The sequence below is a fragment of the Protopterus annectens genome, chromosome 12.part0 (assembly GCF_019279795.1).
Source record: "Protopterus annectens isolate FY-2018-M chromosome 12.part0, PAN1.0, whole genome shotgun sequence".
Classification (NCBI taxonomy): Eukaryota; Metazoa; Chordata; order Ceratodontiformes; family Protopteridae; genus Protopterus; species Protopterus annectens.
The window spans coordinates 644,240,723-644,260,241 of record NC_056746.1 but is presented as its reverse complement, the minus strand read 5'-3'; the positions used below and the strand labels follow the sequence as shown (position 1 = coordinate 644,260,241).

General features: G+C 45.6%; 1 protein-coding gene across 1 annotated transcript in view; it reads left to right on the top strand.

Moving 5' to 3' along the window:
- GNA12 (G protein subunit alpha 12) overlaps positions 1-19,519 on the top strand; it is a 1,157,089-nt gene that overhangs the window by 1,077,641 nt on the left and 59,929 nt on the right. The window lies entirely within an intron of this gene.

Here is a 19,519-nt window from a genome sequence, read left to right as displayed (position 1 = left end):
AAATGGATAGATATTACAGGGTTCCTAACTCTCACAATTTCCTTTTTAAAAATCTTACTGCAGGTCCTGTGACAATTTCATAGGGACCCAAGGAAATTAAGGCTACTTCTGCCAAAAATCCTACCTCCTCTGATAGAGATTCCAGGGCACTGGATAGATAGGGTAAAAAGGTATACACTTCTGCAACCGTGGCCATTAGGGCCTTAAACTGCCAGTTTCATATGTTAAAGTATCAGCAGCATATTATTGGACTGCTTAAACAGAAAATTATGTTGATTCCTGACTGTTATGAAAACAAAGATTTACAGGATTTAATGCATTCTGCTGAACAAGTTGGAAAACATACTTTGCAATGTGGTTTTGATTCACTAGAGGCATCTTGCAGGGCTGCTGTTACTGGGTCTGTACTTAGAAGGCATGCTTGGCTTAAGGTGCAATCTTTGCCAGATCATGTTAAAGCTAAATTGCTGGATGCTCCCTTAAACCAGGACCGCCTGTTTGTCAGCAAAGCAGAAGTAATACTTAAAAAGATGGAAGAAAAAGCTAACTCTATGCAAACTGTTATAAATTTCCTGCAAGTACAGCCTCCCAGATTTAGTAGGCATTGGCCCTGTAAGAAGTGGTCCTTTCCTGCCTCTTCCAGGCCTTCTCAGTCCAAACCTAGAACCAGCAGAACACCCAGGCTTTAGTCCCAAGGTACACACAGGACTAAGCAGTAGGGGGCTCCCACTTCCAAAGCAGGAAGTAGTAAGACTCCCCCCTATGGTAAACTGTCTCACTGACTTATCTTTAAAACTTCCAAGCCCTTCTCAACTGACTGCTCCTTTAGGGGGAAAGATTGCTCTGCAGGCAAAAAATTGGGAACTCATTACCCAGGACAAATGGGTTTTAAATATAGATACAGATTCCACTTCCACACTTTACTAACCCCAAACGGTTGGCCAGATCTACCCCCAAATCAGTGGGCAGAGGCTCAAAAGCAAGTTCTCTCTAAGTATCAGGTCTATTCAAACTGTCCCAGAACAGGAAAGGGGACAAGGTTCCTACTCAAGACTTTTTCTGGTGCCCAGAAAAGACGACAACTGGCATCCTATCCTGGACACCTCTATCCTAAACACATTTTTGGTGATCCCAAATTCAAGATGCTAACTCTTCACCAGTTGCTTCCTATGCTAGACAAGGATGCCTGGTTGGCAACACTGGATTTAAAGGAAGCCTACCTGCACATCCCAATCAGGGAATCTTGCAGAAGATACCTACGCTTCAAAGCAGGCTTCATGCACTATCAGTTGTCTGCACTGCCCTTTGTGAATACCCTGGGCGCAGTAGATGATCCAAAGTGCCTAGCTCCAGTCATTGCATTTTGCAGGCAAAGAAATATTCAAATATACCCATACCTGGACGATTGCCTAATTCAGGCAGAAAGCCAGGACATACTATTGAATCATCTGGCGTTTGTACAAAAATTGCTAACTTCTCTGGGGTACACCATAAACGAGAAGAAATCGCATCTTGTACCCTGCCAACAAATTGTATTCTTGGGAGCAAGCTTGAACACAATTTCCTAGATGGCTTTCCTCACGCCAGAGAAACAAGTTCATTTGTCAGCCTACTTCAAACTAATGGCCACAAAGACCCTGCTGTCTGCAAGACAAATACTGCAAGCCTTGGGTTTCGTGGCCTCCTGCATCCTCCTAATTTCATATGCAAGACTGCATATGAGGAAACTACAATGGTATCTAAAAAGCCTATGGTGTCAACATTCTCAGGATCTAGAAGCAATGATTCCTATCATACCTTGCCTACAGATAGAGTTCCTTTGGTGGATAGAGGCCTGCCACCAAAACAAGGGACTGCCATTCACTCTTCCCCCTGCCGCCCAAACCCTAACAGACGCATCAGACTATGCATGGGGGGCTCACTTAGCAGGGAAGTGCCTTCAGGGCAAATGAAACCCAAGTCAGATGCACCTGCATGTCAATCAAAAAGAAATGTTAGCTGTACAGAATGCTCTGATAGCCTTCAAGGACCACATTCTTCCAGGGCAATTAATGGTAAAGACAGCACCAGTGTTATGTGGTACATAAACAAGCAGGGGGGAACCCACTTATACCCTCTCTGCAGACTAACAATTGCTCTGTGGAACACAGCCTTGAGCTGCCAAGTACACCTACAGGCTCAATTCCTGCCAGGAAAGCTAAATACACTGGCAGACGAACTAAGCAGAAATCTCATGGACCCACACGAGTGGAAACTGGAACCAAAGACATTTAACATGCATGTTGATAAGCAAATGGGGGAGCCCAGAGATGGACCTGTTTACCTCCCCCCAGAACTACCAGTTGGACAAATTCTGCACAAGGACTCCCCACAAACAAGGTTGGAAAGTGGATGCCCTGTCCTTCACTTGGAAAAACCTATCAGTTTATGCCTTTCCTCCTCTGCCTCTCCTCTCCAAGGCACTACTAAAGATCAAACAGGACAAACCGAGGATAATACTGATTGCACCAGGCTGGCCACTCCAACACTGGTACCCCGTCTTGTGCAGTGTGTCACTGTTGGCACCATGGCACCTGCCTTAGATCCCTGCCCTGCTGTCCCAGCAGGAGGGCCAGATTCTGCACACACAGCTTCAAACCCTGAGCCTGGCAGCCTGGCTAATTACCTGGTCTCCCCGTTACCATCCCTCAATAAGCAAGTGTTGGATGTCATTCTGGAGGCAAGGAGGCCTAGTACTAGAAAATCTTATGCTGAAAAATGGAAAAGATTCTGTTCCTGGAACCAAACTCAGGGAATGGACACAGCAATTTACCTCAGATTCTTCAATACTTAACTGAGATGCTTCACAAGGGCCTTTCCTTTTCCCCATCAAAGTCCATGTCTCAGCCATTTCAGCTCATTACAACACAGAACCACCCATCTTCTCTCATCCACTGCTCAAGCAGTTCCTTTGAGGGGTCAAAAACGTAAGACCACCCAGGAGAGCCCCAACTCTGGCCTGGGACCTTAACTTTGTGTTGGAAAAACTCACACTACCTCCTTTTGAGCCAGCTGCCAATGCAGAGTTGAAATTCCTTTCTTGGAAAACAGCCTTCCTTTTAGCCATCACTTCAGCAAGAAGAGTGTCTGAATTACAGGCCCTTATGGCAGTGGAGCCTTTCATCATCTTTCATGTGGACAGGGTGTTCCTCGGGACCAGTCCCTCCTTCATGCCCAAGGTAGTATCCAGTGTGGCTCTTAATCAGTTCATTCATTTGCCAACCTTCTTTTCTAATCCACAGAACAAAGGGGAACGTATGCTGCACTCCTTAGATGTGCACAGACAACTTAGATTTTAGTTGGACAAGACTAAACCTCTTAGGAAATCTGAACAGCTGTTGTTGGCATTTGATGCAGGGGCAGAGGGGAAGGCCGTTTCAAAGCAAACAATTTCTAAATGGATAGGCCATTGCATTCATTTCTGCTATAAGCACAATGGAAAACCTACCCTACAGGGGGATAAGACCACTTTCAACCAGGGCTGCATCTACCTCTACAGCCTTTCTCAGAGGTGTTCCTACCAGGGACATCCTAGAAGCTGCTGGAGTTCTGTACATACCTTCACCAAGCATTACCATTTGCCAATTTTCTCTAAATTCAGAGCTGGCTTTGCCACTGCAGTCTTGCAGGGCCTTATAGCTGGTCCTAATGCTATCGAAGTTCCTACTTCCATCCTTAGCTTTGGGAATCTACTCAAATGTGATGACTGCAACAGTGAAACACGAACAACATAGTACAGTTGTGTACACTTACCATAAATATAGATACACGAGTGTATTCACTGTTGCAGTCCTGGTTACCCTCCCTCTTTTGGCTATACATGTATTCTTGTTCACTATGCTTAAAGCTTTTTGTTGCATTTGCTTTTATGTTGGAGGTGTAACCTTGTGTATATATATTTAATTTTCCCATTAGGGTGGCACCTGACATCTGGGGCAAGAAAAACTGATGTAATTGCTTCGGCTGCATGCTTTATACCCCTGACTACATGGAAGATGAGACCGCAACCGATGCAGGACCCAAGACTTTGATAATCAGGCCGACTGAGGGCTACTGCAAGCAGATAACCCAAATTTGATGACTGCAACAGTGAATACACTCTAACATCTGCATTTATGTTAAGTGTACGCAACTGTACTTTTTTTTTTTGTTTGTTTTTTTAAGTTCAGATGGGAAATTTCTGGCTACAATTCTGTGACACTGGGGGAGATTTGAATTGGGTGCCTGTTGAAATTCCAAGGAGTCCATACCTCTCGACCTAACACAAAAAAATCTGGAGAAAGTCAAAAATAATGGAGACAAAGATAAAAGGCTTTGTGTTGTCATGCATTTTCTGAAGGATATGAAATTTGAAACTCAATGATTTTGCCACAAATTTTATGGGGGACAGACCAAAAATATGAGGCGAAAATGTGGACCATTGAGAGGTATGCCAAGGACTGTAACTGTGATCCTCAAAGTCCAGAATTGCAAGTGAGAATTAAGGGTAATTCATGCTGTAGCCAATATGACAATATCTTGAAACATTCCTCTTATTCCAAGGTACTGTGATTTCAGAGGTTGTATATAACTAACAGATGTAGACAGCGCAGCTGGTTATACCAAAGTGTGGGCAAGGGAGTGGGGTGTCTGAACAAAAATACTATAAGGCAGGTGTTTGATTCTCAAATCACACAGGGACCAAATGCAGTCTTAAATTCAAAGTGTTCGTGCAGTTGGGGTATGTTAATGTAAAAAATGCTGCTAACTCTCTGCCACTGGGCGTGTTTCTTATTTTTGTTTTGCTTGTGTTTAACAAGGTGAGCACAACGTTTGCTGCTAAACAATTTCTGCTACCGTTCATTAATACCATCATCACAAGCTGTATTTCATTTAATGTGCATAGGTCACTGCTGCTGATCTTCGTATTTCACTATTGCAGTCGTCATTTGAGTAAAGGATTTCCCTCCTGCGTCTGCTGTCCTGAGACTGTGGCTTACGTCAGGTCATCAGGGCTATAAAGAGTGGCAGCCGACGCCATTACATAGGTTCATAGGTGTGTACTAGGCTAATGGCCCTGGAGCCTTTACTAGCCTAGCCCATCAGTCTTTCTTGCCGTGGAGCCCGAAGCAGAAGCAGTTTTGCAAGTCCATTGGTAGGCCATTGCCAGAGTGAGGAAAAACGTCTAAAGCTAAGTATCCCGTTGGGGAACATTTTCTTGCTTTTAACCAATGTCAGAGAAAGTCAACAATTGTCTCAGATGTGGAAAGCAGATCCCACACCGAGATTTCCATTCTCTATGCGTCACTTGTTTAGGCCCAGACCACGAGGTCCCCTGGTGTCTGTTCTGTGCCCTGTTTAATGCTAGAGCCATAAGAAGAGCTGAAATTGTAGCGAGGCAATTTACTGAGTCTTTTTCTCAACATGAAATGCCGTCGGTCTCTCCGCCACCTACTGACTTACCTAGAAAAAAGAAAGACAAGGATAAAGGTAGGCCTCAAAAAGTTAGGCCTTCTGACTCCGGTCAAAAGTGGTATTTTTCAGCTTAGTGCTACAGCTGAACTCGGTGAGCTGCCTTCACAGCCCCTGATGCCAGCCGAGGAACCATCACAGGCCACTACTGAGACCCATTTGGAGTGTGGTATGCCACCAGATCCAACTACCCCTGCCAGTATGTCGCCTCTTTTTTACATGCACTGGTCTGGAGCTGCTTTGCAGACACCGGCTACCGCTGAGACACCTCAGACAACCGAAGACAGGCTTAGACGACAACTCCACTGGTTAAATTAACATTGTATAAGACTACCGACCAGTCCAGGCCCAAGCCTAAGACTACTCCCAAAAAGGTCACGCCCCCCCAAGGACCCAGCCACCGACCTACAACCAGCCAGCCCCTCAGTCACAGCAACTGCTCAGAATGGCAGAAGACTAGACTCTTATTAGGAGAAGCCAGCCCCACCCCAGCCAAAATAAAAAGGGACACCTCCCCTGAGGTCCTCACTGACCAGGAATCGGAGGAATCTGTTCTTGAGGAGTCAGACATGGAAGACCAACCTTTTGCAGCATTTGAGGACTCTGATGCTGATGACTTCATTCCATCTGCCTCCCCCCAGCACCCAGGAAACCAAACCAGTTGCCCGCCTCTACTGTAAATTTGATCTGGGACACTCCTCCCAGTCTAGTGTCATTAGCTTATTCTACCTAATACAGAGAGAACATTTGAGAAGGCCACCCCACTTAGGTTCCTTAACCTTGATTTATCGTCTGTTCCTCCTTTCTCCCTTTCCAATTTACTTAAAAAAAAAAAAAAAAAAAAAAAAAAAAACTTTGCTAGAATTTCCTTGTGGTCTGACTGAGTGTACTTCTCAGCTGATAAGTATATTTTTGGCACTTTTTTAACTGTTCAGAGTTGAGTAAAACGATAACTGAATTCAGTTCAGAATACAGTTTGATTACATTGCATTTATTTAAACTGTATTTGCTTTAATATTGCTACACACTGGTGTGCTAGCTTGCACTGCACCTGAATTGTTTTTAGTGCTATTTTAGCTGCTTGTTTCCTCCCTTTCCTGTAACTAGTCCAGATATAGAGTTGGTGTATCCAGGACGGTTTGTAAGCTTCTGAGCCTCCCAAGCCTTTCTGTGTTGGAGGGAAGCCTTCTAGCTTATCAGTGGAGTGGTAAGCACTAGGTAGCCTGTCTACCAGGAGAGGAGTGGTTTCTAGCCCAGTTTTTTCCATATCTTTCAACTTTTTGGTTTAAAAGCCCACATTTGCACTTGTTTCCAGCCTTTCCTGTAACTAGTCTACTCCAGATACAGATTTGCTGTATCTAGGACTGTTTGTAAGCTTCTGAGCAGTGCCAAAGTCTGCTCTTCAATTTTTCCCTTAGATCTGCTAGTTCTCTCCTCTCTCGCACTTTTTCTAGCTTATTAGTCTAGTACTTTACCAGACTTCTTGTAGCAATTATTGTAGCACTCAAAAGTGCTACCAGCACTAAACGTTCTACAAGTAAACCGTTCCGGTACTAATGCCCAAGCATCCTTGCATGTCTAAAGGTCAGTTCTCTGTGCTTTCTCTTATTAACCTGGTAAACTTGGGCATCCTGAGGCAATGTAGCAACTGCCTCACGTACACTGACAACCCTCTTCTCTTACCTCCCAACACTCAGACTTGCGAGAGATGCACTTATATATCCAAATTGGAAGCCACACACTTTCCAGCCAAGACTGGCTGGTCAAGAGGAGAAGGTCAACACTTGTACCACATCACATGGAACACACAGCCCTCCAGAACACACACCAGCACTGCCTTTACATAAAAACACAAACCACACACCCACCTTCGTGGAGGCTGTCGATAAAAATCTACCCAAACAGCAGAGACCTCCAAGGCAGAAACACAGTCCACCACCACAGCACTAATCACGAGACACACAACTCTCCTAAACAGTGTGCCACTCAACCAAAGCCCCTAGGGCAAAACAGTATGCCCAACACACTAGTCATAGGTAACTCGATAGTGAGGCACACTGATGTCCCACTAGGTTGAATAAGGAGAATGCAACAGTCAGCTGCCTGTCAGGTGCCAGGATACGTCACAACTCACACACTGAGGTCCCTCAACAGCAGATACAAATATGACTCATTGTACATGTGAGTGTGAATGACCTGATGAGACATACCTCCCTGGACTACATAAAAAGAGACATGGAGGAGCTCTTCGATTATGTATCCCAGGCGGGTATGAACCTAGCCCTGAGCAGCATCCTACCATCATCCAGAATAATACCACAGTAGAGGCAGAAAATGATTGATTTCAACAATTGGCTAAGTTTCTGGTGTCATTCTAAGGGGATCCAGTATCTGCCTGGGATGACATGATTGACACACCTCGATGCTTTGCCAGAGATGGCCTGCATCTGTCACCCCTGGGCTTCCGGTTACTGGCCAAGGCCGTTGCCACCCCATAGTGCCTTTGTTAGGCAGTGTTCCAAAGACCAAAATACCACCGTAACAGCTAGAGACGAATGCAATTTGAAGGTCATGCTGCTCGACACTAAAGTCTTAATCTCAAAATGCACTCGCTCAAAGCACTCCTTAAAATGGAGAACATCAACATTTGTGCTGTAACAGAGACCTTCAAAGCAGCAGAAAACACCCCTGCACTACCAGGCTATAACTTGTTCCACACCTTTCGGCGCCAGAACTTGGACCGAAGCTCCAAAGGTGGTGGTGTTTCCATATTCATAAAGGATACGTACACCTCCAGACTGGTAGCCCAACATAACACATCAGAGATACTTTAGATGCAGCTAACATTGGGTAAGACAGCGATTCAGGCTGTAGCCTGCTATAGGTCTCCAACCATGTCCCAAAACTCACACTCCACGTTCCTAAGCACCTTGGAGAATGTTAGCACCCTGGAGAATGTTAGGGTCCACCCTAACACACTCATACTGGGCGACTTCAACTACCCCTCCCATTAACTGGGAAAACAACTCCTGTACCAATACATTTGCCCAATGTTTCTTGGAATTCATTAATTCCAGTGCCCTGGACCAGCTCGTTCTTACCCCCCACTAGCGGTAGCAACATCTTTGACCTGGTCATTACTAACATGGGCAACTTTTGCTCTACACCAATAGTCAACTCCTCCCTGGTTAGATCCCACCACAAACTAATCACCTTGGAACCCCCCCCCCCCCCCCGCAAAGGTAACCACCATGAAAAACTTGTCCAAAGCTAATTTTGGGCTTCTAAAAAACAGAGGTGGCTAACTTCATGGCACCCATGCAACTGGAGAATAGTTGCATGACCACCGTATCACACACCAGTGTACTGTATGAACATGTACACAAATGCATGGATCTCGCCATACCCAATAGAACCAAGACGCTCTCCTCCAAAAAAAAAAAAAAAAAAAAAAGGAAGCCAATCTAGTGGTCCCCTGTCATAAACAAACTCTACAACAGGAGGAGGAAACTGATGCGGAATAAGGTGAAGTCCCAAGACTGGAAAATTTCACTTATCAGCCAAAAAGTTGAGATCCCTCATCAACTCCTCTAAAGCTAGCTATGAAAACAGAATTGCAGCAGATAGTAAAGACGGCCACAAGGCCTTCCATAGTCATGTAAAGAATCTACATGGCAATATCCAGATTTGCTCTGAGCTACTCCACAATGGTACCTCCTATACCGAGCCAATAGATATACTGGCTGACAGATTCAGTGCCAACTTTACCCACCCCCCAAAGGACCAATCACAATACCAGTAGATTGCCAGGCACCCAGTATTAATTCTGCACAGGTTAAAACCGCACTGTCCAAGGCCAAAAATACAGCTTCTGTGAGACCTGACAATATCCCTGGCTGTGTTCTACATGAACTGCAGAGTGAACTGGCACATCACCTGTGTGCCCTGTTCAGTCACAGCCTCCCCTCAGGCTTTGTCTCTATCGAATGGTGCACTGCTACAGTCATCTCACTCCACAAAGGAGGAGCGACTACAGACCCTGGGAATTATCGCCCCATTAGCCTGACAAGTCTGATATGCAAAGCTGTGGAATGCTTCATCATGAACCTAATAATCAAGGATGTAGGGAATCTCCAAACTCTGGATCTCACACGGTTTGGTTTTGTGAAGGGTAGATCATGCCAGCTCAACCTGGTCGACTTCTTTAAGTCAGTCATCAGAGCTGTGGGTGAAGGCAAGGTGGTTCATACAGCCTGCCTTGGTCTTGAAAAAAAGGCCTTTGATACCATTCCCCACTCGGGGATCATAGAAAAACTCACTATGCTAGGCATCAACCCATATATCACTAGGTGGGTTGCAAACTGGCTCACAGATGGAACCCACAGTGTGAAAGTAGTTGACTCCAAGTCAGACTCCAAGTCAGACTGCCGAACAGTCACAAGTGGAGTCCCACAGGGTTCGGTCCTGGGTCCTCTCCTGTTTGGTGTCTACTTCTCTGAAGTCCAGGCCAAAACAAAGGGACTCTGGCTGATAAAGTTTGCAGACGATTGCAAGTTGGGAGCTATGAACTCCCCAAGTGATGTTGACATCCTACAGAAAGGCCTCACTGAAACCAGCAATTGGTGTCAGAACCATGGCCTTAAGCTCAGTGCCAAAAAATGTGTTGTCACCCCCTTTAGGAAAAACCCAGTTCCCATGAATTACCACATCGATGGTAGTCCACTGAATACAGAAGGCGTTATAAGAGATCTGGGAACACAGATCGACAGCAACCTCTGTTTTGACCATCACATTGCTACTGTGGATAGAAGGTCCTATGTGGCACATCTCATTACTAAGGATTTTGCATACAGGAAGAAAGAGGTCATTGTCCCCTCTACTCTTTCCTCATTAGGCCAGTCATAGAGTACAATGCCCCATTTGGTATGTACCTCACCAGACACCTGCATCAACTGGAGAGGCCACAAACGTACCTCACAAAGAAGATCCTAGGCCTTAAACACTTGTCCTAAATGGACAAACTCCAAAAACTCCCAACTATTCTCTGTCTCGTATTGCCTACTTAGAGGTGATCTCTGCTTGACTTACAAAGCCATGTCTGAACCAGCTCTGTTAGAAATGCTTCATCTAAAGAAATCCCAATCCTTCCATACCACACGCTGCAGAGACCTCAACCTCATTACCACAATAAACAGAACATGCTGGAGGGACAGGTTTATAACCCAGAAACTGCCCATGCTATGGAATAGACTTCCCATACATGTCAAACAGAACACCTCACTGCCCCTCTTCAGGAGGAATCTTGATGAGTGGAAGGGAAATAGAAAATTCACCCCAGGGATCACTCCAGTGGCTCTACTCGACAGAGACAGTAGGAACTAAGGTCGGGTGGCACGTTGCTGGGGTAATCCTATGGGCTAGGCTTGTAAAGGCTCCAGGGCCCATTAGCCTAGTACACACCTATGAACCTATATTGCAGGGGTCAAGACATCCAAAAATATCCTTTTAAAAACCCTACTGCAAACCCAGAAGTCATTACTGAAGGCCCTAAGGGGAGCTAGGGCAAGCTCATCTAAAAATCCCATTCCAGCTGATAAAGAAAGCAGAGGTTTAGACAGAATGGGAAAAATGTATACACCTCAGCCACTTTAGCTGTAAGAGCCTTAAATTCTCAATTTCATATGCTGAAATTCCAGCAGAATATCCTCGAACTAATTAAACAGAAGTTATCTTTCATTCCTGACAATAATGCTACCAGAGAATTAACCAACCTCATACATTCTAGCTCTCGGGTAGCCGAACACTCCTTGCATTGTGGTTTTGATGCCTTAGAAGCTTCTACCAGGGCAACAGTTACCGACTCAGTAATCAGAAGACATGCCTGGTTAAGGGTGCAGCCTTTACCTGACCAGGTAAAATCCAAACTGATAGACGTCCCTTTGAATAAAGGCCAGTTGTTTGGACCTAAAGCGGAAGATGTCATTAAGAAAATGGAGGACAAAGCAAAGTCCATGCAAACTGTCAAGGACTTCTTACAGGTGCAACCTCTCAGGTTCAGCAGAAAGTTCCCCACTAAATGCTGATCCTTTCTTTTTCAGACAAAACCAGTCCAGAGAAAGGGACACAGACAGAACCCCTAGGCATCAGTCCCATAGCCAACAAAGACCCAGGCAATCGTCCAATGCTGCTCCTAGGCAAGGGAGTTCTAAGCCCACTCCCTTCTCCAAGGACTCTGTGACTCTCTCCCCTCCCCTCTGCCCCTCTTGTCACCAATCAGGCTAAGAGAAAGACTTTCCCTCTTCCTAGGAAGCTGGCAGGCCATCACCTCAGATCTATGGGTCCTAAAAATTGTTATCAGTGGTTAGATTCTATTTCAAAGAAAAGCCAGAAAGGTCAGGTTGCCCAGACTCCCTACAAATCGGAGGACAGAAGCTGTTCGTCAGATCAGAAAGCTTTATGCCCAGGGCGCTGTAGAACCTGTACCAAAGGAACAGGCCAGAAAAGGATTTTGACTGTTCCTGGTTCCCAGTAAAGAGGGCATCTGGTGCCCTATCCTAGACATCTCCACCCTGAATCTCTCCCTCCTGGTTCCACAATTCAGGATGCTAACTCTGCAAAAACTACTGCCACAAGCCTGGTTAGTGACCTTAGATCTGAAGTATGCCTACATGCATATCCCCATCAGATAGTCCTGCAGGAGTTACGTAAGGTTCAGAGCAGAGTCCCAACACATTCAGTTCTCTGCTCTGCCCTTTAGCTTATCCACTGCTCCCAGAGTCTTTACCAAATGCCTGGCTCTAGTCATTGCATTTTGCAGACAGAAGGGGCATTCACATTTATCCCTATCTCGACGATTGCCTCATCCAGGCAGAAGCCAAGGAAAAACTCCTGCAGGATCCCTTCTTTGTGCAGACCCTTCTAACCTCACTGGGATTCACCATCAACCTGGAGAAGTCCCATCTACAGCCCACATGAAGGCTGTCCTTCCTGGGCACTCTTCTAGACACCTCAGTGCAAATGGTCTTCCTCCCCCCCACAGAAGCAGGCATTTCTACAGTCTTATTCGCCCAGCTGGCACACAAAACCCACCTCACTGCCAGAAAAATCCTGCAAGCCCTGGGTTACATGATCTCCTGCATCCTGCTGGTATCCCTTGCCAGACTGCACATGAGAAAATTGCAATGGTACCTAAGGAACCTCTGGTCCCAACACTGTCACTGGAACACCAGCTCCCCCTGATTCCTTGTTTAGGGAAGGAGCTCCTATGGTGGGCTGAGGCTTGCACTCTGAACAAGGGCCTACCCTTTGTTCTTCAGCCACACAACCAAACCATAATCACAGACTCCTCAGACATTGCCTGGGGAGCTCACAAAGGAACCTTGCGAACTCAGGCCTTTGGGAACATGAGGTTCAGGGTCTCTATATAAACCTAAAAGAAATGCTAGCACACAGGGCATGCTAACCTTCCAAGAACACCTGTCACCAGGATTACTCTTAATCAAGGCAGACAACACTACTGTCATGTGGTACATCAACAAGCAGGAGGGCACACATTCTTAGCCCCTGTGTCGCCTAGCTATAAAAATCTGGCAGTCAGCCACAAATCTGGGACTGCATCTGATTGCACAATACCTTCCAGGGAAACAAAACACCCTGTCAGATCAATTAAGCAGACAACTGGATCCCCACAAATGGCAGTTGCACAAGGAGAGACCTTCCTAAAGTTCAGTCAAATCTGGGGGAACTAGACATAGACATTTTTGCAAACTACCGAAACTGCCAACTGGCCAAATTTTCTCAAGAGTTTCATCCAGAAGCTTTGAGGGTGGACACCCTCGCCTTCCACTGGGGCAGCCTGTTTGTATATGCTTTTCCCCCACTACCTCTGATACCCACGGTGCTGATCAAGATCAGAGAGGAAGGGCCAGGGCTATCCTAATTGTCCCAGACTGGCCGAGGCAGCACTGGTACCCCATGCTTCTCAGTCTGAGCATACACCCTCCCATCCCCCTACCCCCCACAACAGACCTTCTCGCACAACAGAGAGGGAAGCTACTGCACCCAGGCTTTGTCACACTCAAGTTAACTACATGGCTGATTCCACAAAGGCAGATAACACTTCTGTCCTCAGCAAGCAAGTGTTGGACATTAAGGAGGCCCATAGACGCAGCACCAGAAAATCGTATTCCGCAAAATGCCAAATGTTCACCTGCTGGTGCAGCAGCAGAGGCGCATACAGCACTAATGTCACTTTACCACTAGTTTTGGACTACCTGGCAGAGCTTCTAGAAAAGTATTTGTCTTACTCCTCTATCAAGACTCATGCTTCAGCTATCTCAGCCTATGTCCGGGCAGAGCAGTCCTTGTTCTCTCAACACCTCTTAAAACAGTTCGTAAGAGGTGTGGCTCACATCAGACCACCTAGAAGGCAACCTGCACCAGCTTAGGATCTGAATCTTGTCTTGGAAAAGTTGACTTTACCCCCTTTTGAGCCAGCATCCTCAGCAGATCTCAAGTTTCTGTCTTGGAAAACTGCTCTATTGCTAGCCATCACTTTTGCCAGGAGGGTGTCTGAGCTCCAGGCCGTTATGGCCACTGCACCCTTCATCATTTTCCCACTCTGACAAAGTCTGTGAGAACCAACCCCTCCTTTATGCCTAAGGTGGTATCTGATGTAACCCTCAGCCAGAACATGCACCTACCTACTTTCTTTCCTAAACCTACCAATAAAGGAGAAAGAATTTTGCATACCCTGGATGTACACGTACAATTGAGATTTTACCTTGACAGGACCAAATCAGTCAGAAAAAACTGATCAGCTTCTGGTTTCGTTCGCCCCTGGGGTAGAGGGGAACCCATTACAAAGCAAACCATTTCTAAATGGATCTCTCATTGCATACATTTCTGCTATGCCTTCCATGGAACAAGTCCTCCAGAATTCATCAGATTTCATTCCATGAGAGCAGCCTCTACCTCTGTGACCTTCCTAAGAGGGGTTCCTACCAAGGATATTCTGGAGGCTGCTACATAGACATCTATCCACTCTTTCACCAAGCACTACCAGCTGGTTACATTCTCCAAAACCAGGGCATGATTTGCATCTGCAGTCCTGCAGGGCATGCTAGCACCCCCATAATCTATATAACATGCCTCCACCCACTTGCTCAGCTGTGTGAATTTTCCCACAAGTGATGACTGCAACAGTGAAACACGAAGAACGTAGTACAGTTGTGTACACTTACCATAAATGTAGATGTTCAAGTGTATTCACTGTTGCAGTCCTGCCTTCCCTCTTATTTCTATATTCCCTTGGGGGCTCCTGCCTGTTGGGAGGCAAGAAAAACTGATGTAATGCCATCGGCTGCAACCCTTTATAGCCCTGACAACCTGACAGCCACAGTCTCAGGACAGCCGACGCAGGAGAGAAATCCTTTACTCTCATATTCAGGCCAGCCGAGGGCCACCCAGCAGGGATAACTTACATGTACTACAGATCACCCTCCATGACCCAGGACCACCACTCCGCCTTTCTGGAGACGCTGGAAAAGATGAAGGTCCTACCGAACACCCTGATCTTGGGAGATTTCAATTACCCTACCATTAACTGGGAAAATTACTTGAGTACAAACTCCCAGGCTCAGCGCTTCCTGGAATTTATCAGCTCAAATGCCCTAGATCAGCTGGTAAACTCCCCTACCAGAGGCCACAACATATTGGACCTGGTCATCACCAACATGGGCGACGTGCTCCGTACTGGAGGTCAACCCGTCACTGTTTAGATCAGACCATAAACTAATCACCCTGGATGTCCACACCCCACCACCACCCCCAACCAAGGAAACCACAGTGAAAAACTTTTCTAAAGCAAACTTCACCTTACTTAAGTCAAAGGTGGTAAGTTTCACAGCCCCCACGCAAAAGGATAACACTGCCCAAGATGCAGAATCCTTTACAGTTGCACTCTATGAGCACCTACAAGGATGCATGGATCGTGCATCCCTAGCAGAACCAGGACTTACTCCCCTAAGAGAAGGAAACCAGTCTGGTGGACCCCTGCCATAAACAGGTTATACAACAAAAGGAGGAAACTAGTTCAGAAAAAAAGCAAATCCCAAGAAGGAAAGACATCCCTGATCAGTATCGGTAAGAAACTAAGGTCCCTCATAAAATCAACCAAGGCTAACTTCGAAAGAAAAATAGCCAATGACACGAAAGATAACCACAAAGCCTTCTTTAGCTATGTCAGAAATCTAAGGGGCAACTCGCAGATATGCTCTGCGATAGTGCAAAATAGCACAAAATATTCTGAACCTACTGATATTGCCAACATACTGGCAGATAACTTCACCTCCCTCTCACCTTCAAAAGGGCCCACAACAATACTGGAAAAGTATAGTGTCCCGGAAGTCACAGAAGCACAGGTGAAAACAGCCCTTTTAAAAGCCCAAAGCACAGCATCAATGGGGCCAGATGGTGTGCCAGGCTGCGTCTTGCACGAACTACAGAAGGAACTAACCCCCCACCTAAACACGCTGTTCAACCTCAGCCTCTTCACAGACTACGTGCCCATAGAATGGCGCACAGCAATGGTTATTCTGCTCCACAAAGGAGGAGCCACAACTGACCCTGGTAACTATCGCCCCATAAGCCTGACTAGCCTGGCCTGCAAGGCTATGGAGCGCATCATCATGGAACTCATTAACAAAGACATTGGGAACCTCCAAACACTTGACCCGACCCAATTTGGCTTTAAGGGCAGATCATGCCTACTAAACCTGGTTGACTTCTTCGAGACAGTTACCAAGGCCATAGACAAGGGAAAGGTGGTTCACACAGCCTACCTTGATCTCGCCAAGGCGTTCAACACCATTCCTAACTCGGGTATTATAGAATAACTCACCAGCCTGAACATAAACCCCTACGTCACAAGATGGGTTGCCAACTGGCTTACAGAAAGAACTCACACGGTAAGAATAGCGGGCTCCAGGTCTGACTCTAAACCAGTCAAAAGTGGTGTCCCACAAGGCTCAGTTCTGGGACCCCTAATGTTCGGCATATATTTCTCAGAAGTACAGGCAAACACAGGAGGACTATGGCTAACTAAGTTCGCCGATGACTGCAAACTGGGAGCCATAATTAACTCTCCGGCTGACACGGACATCCTCTAAAAAGGCCTTAGTGAGACAGACACCTGGTGTCAGTCATGGCCTCAAGCTAAATGCCAAAAAATGCATAGTCATCCCGTTTGGGAAAAACAAAACACCCACGAATTACCACATAGGCGGCAGCCCCCTTAATACAGAAGAGGTAATAAGAGATCTGGGGACCCAGGTAGATAGTAATCTCTCCTTTGACAGTCATATTGCCAAAGTAGTTAGGAAATCCTATGTGGCCCATCTAATTACTAAGGGGTTCACATCTAGAAATAGAGGTTATAGTGCCCCTCTACTCGTCACTCATCAGACCCATCATAGAGTACAATGCCCCATTTGGGATGTACCTCACAAGACACTTCCAACAGCTTGAAACACCACAAAAGCACCTCACCAAGAGGATTACTGGCCTCAAACATATGTCCTATGCAGCCCGACTGAAAAAACTCTGGCTATACTCAGTGGCATATCGCTTACTCAGAGGTGATCTCTGCCTGACTTGCAGAGCCATGTCCAACTCAGAATTGATGGACATGTTCCACCTAAAGAAATCCAAGTCACTGCGAGCCACGCGCTCTAGTGAGCTAAACTTCACCACAACAATAAATAGAACATGCTGGAGGGATAGATTCCCGTCGGAGACTCCCCATGCTTTGGAACAAAATTCCTAACTACATTAGGCAGAGCCCCTCACTAACACTCTTCAAAAGAAGCCTTGAGTGGATGGGTAACAGAAAGTTACACCCCTGGGATCACTTCATTGGCTCTGCTTGACAGAGGCTCAGTTAATTAATCAGTGGGGTGGCGAAAGCCAACACACTCTGGCTGGGCTTATAAATGCCCTCGGGCAGATAGCCTAGTACCTACCTATGAATCTATAAGTGATGACTGCAGCAGTGAATACACTTAACATCTACATTTATGGCAAATGTACACAACTGCACTTTTTTTGCTTCTGCTTAGTTCATATATAATTAAACAATATATCAAAGTTCACAGTACAGCTGCCATTTCGATATGTGAATTCATCTTTTTTTGTTTAGTTTTTTTTACTTAACATATGTAACCTGTTTTTGCAATTCCACACTGTCCCATGTCTGTCTGCTTACTGACCACCTAGACAAGGCATCCAGTTTCAATGGGCAGTGCAAAAATCCCATCCTATCAAGAGTCAGGGTACCAATAGGAAATGACAGAAGGATAATGCTTCCAAACCAAATAAAATGGGGTTCCATTCCCATAAAGATAATTCCCCTGCTAAAGAATGACTGTGCCAAGACTGCGGGCATCCTGTCCCTTCCATCTGTCCCTCATGCCCTTTCATCTTCCCCCAGACTTAGCATGACCGCGTATAATCTCAAATTGGTGCTGAGGATAATTCAGAGAGGATACTCTTTGTAGTGGATAGAAATTCCTCCTCACTTCAGGAGAATCCCCTACACCCACCAGACCAGACCCATTTCTTCTCACTGGTACGTCTTCACACAAGTTACAAGCAGGGGTTGTCGAACTAGTTCCTGCACCACAAAAAGAAAAAAGATTTTACTCCAGAATGTTTTTGGTACCCAAAATGAACTACTGTGGCGATCAGTGTTAGATTTGTCTTGCCTAAATACCTTTCTGAAAGTAACCAGATTCAAAATACTCACCCTGAAGATGGTCCTGCCTTTCTTCTGGACCACTGTTTCGTGATGACTTTTTAGCTCTGTAAGATCATTTTTTCCCACCTTCAAGTTGAACCTACCAAACACCTCTCTCTCACCCTCACAGAGTTGTCTTTCTGGGTTGTATGATAGACGCACAAAAAGTATGACCCTTCTACTGGGAAGACAAAGTCCTGACTTTTCAGAACATTTTCTGGGATTTCTCCAAGAAACTGCTTCTACAAAAGACTTTCTCAAAGTTTTAGGCATCATGGCATCAGTAATCCTTGTGATACCACTGGTCAGACTCTGCACAAGAAAGATTCAGTGGTACTTTAAAAAAAAAAAAAAATTAGACCCAGTATCTGCATTGCTAGGAGTTCTAGGTACCAGTGCTAGATTTTGTAAAATGCGAGTTACAGTGCTTGGAATCCAGTTTCTCTCAATGTGGACATAGCCTTATCACCCCAAACCACAGTGACCCCAGTTCAGTCAGTCCAGACAGATTTGTCAGATTTTACATGGGGAGCAGTGTCCATGGGAGTTCAAGAGCAAGGTAAATGGGGTCCTTCAGAAGCTACTAAGCCTGTAAGCATCAAAAAATGTTAGCAGTGATCTAGGCCTTCAAATTTCTTCACCACTTATGGTCTACTTTTATTGGTCAGAGACAACACAGTGATATGTTATCTAACAATTAAGGGGGTACAAGGAGATGCACTTTGGCAGGCATGGCCCAGGAGCTAACATTACAGCAGTCTCTAATGCTTCAGGCCTCATACATAATATCAGAGTAAAACATAGTGGCAGACAATAAGAAGATCCTGTATGGACCCTTAAGCATTGGAACTTAGGACAGAGGTTTGCTTGGATTTTATGCAAATGGGGGAACACTAATAATTCTGTTTGCCTCCTTTCAAAACAGACAGTTGGAAAATTTGTTAGAGACATTCTTACAGCCATACATGGAGGACAGAATCATTCTCATTTCCTTGGATGGGAATGTACCTTTATGCATTTGCAGCCTTTCCACCATTTCCCAAGGTATTTTTGAAGTTTCAGAAAGAATTACCAAAGATAATTTTAGTGACCTGTTTTGGCTTAGGCAAAGTTGGTGCTCCCTTTTAGTGGAATAATGGAACTGGCAGTGGACATTTACCACAAGCTTCCTCGCACTGGATCCTCACACAGTGTAAGGGATGACTGGTGCACCCCAACTTAGCACAATGGCTACTG